The sequence below is a fragment of the Gavialis gangeticus genome, unplaced genomic scaffold (assembly GCF_001723915.1).
Source record: "Gavialis gangeticus isolate Ggan-Ray unplaced genomic scaffold, GavGan_comp1, whole genome shotgun sequence".
NCBI classification, from domain to species: domain Eukaryota; kingdom Metazoa; phylum Chordata; order Crocodylia; family Gavialidae; genus Gavialis; species Gavialis gangeticus.
Window position 1 is genome coordinate 40,020,288 of NW_017729031.1, and position 944 is coordinate 40,021,231.

Consider the following 944-nt stretch of genomic DNA (forward strand, 5'->3'; position numbering starts at 1 on the left):
AGGAACAATGGTAATAAGCTGATGGAGAATAGGTGTAGGTTAGAGATCAGAAGGCAATATTTTACAGTTAGGGTGGCCAAAATCTGGAACCAACTTCCCAGGGAAGTGGTCCTCGCCCCTACCTTGGGCAAATTCAAGAGAAGGTTGGATGATCACCTGTCTGGGGTTGTGTGAACCCAGCATTCATTCCTGCCTGAGGCAGGGGGGCAGGCTAGATGATCTGTTCAGGTCCCTCCTGACCCTAGCTACTATGAGACTATGAAAGATGAGTGCAAAGTGCTACACCTAAGGAGAAGGACTCACCAGCATGCTTACAGGTTGGGGAATGACCTGCTCAGCAGCACAGCAGTGGAAAGGGATCTTGGAGCCATTGCTGACACCAAGATAAACATGAGTCGTCAATGTGACAAAGTGATAAACAAGGCTAACCGCACTTTATCATACATTAGCAGATGCATGATGAACAGGTCTAGGGAGGTGATGCTTCCCCTCTGTATGCCATTGGTCAGGCTGCAGCTGGAGTACTTAGTTCAGTTTTGAGCGCCGCACTTCAAGAGGGATGTGGACAACCTCAAGAGGGTTCAGGGGAGGGCCACTCATATGGTTAGGGGCCTGCATGTAAACTCTGTTCTTTTCACATTCACCCTGATTTAGGGGGCAAGGGATAGGGGAGGGAGCTGACATTCCTCCTCAGCCCAACCTATTTTGAGGCAGTTCTCTTTTGACAACTTCAGTATGGCGTGCCCTGTCCCAGGAGTTAGAGAAATCCTCTTCTTCTAAAGAGTCTTCTTTGGTTCCCCCAGACTGAAGCTGCTAAATGCTGGCATACTGAGGTGAAGAATCAGTCTACTCCAATTCTTCTCACTGGGAGATGGAGAGTATTCACTGTAAAGCTTTATGGAATTCTTTACAAACATACAAAAAAAATTTAGGCACACAGGGTA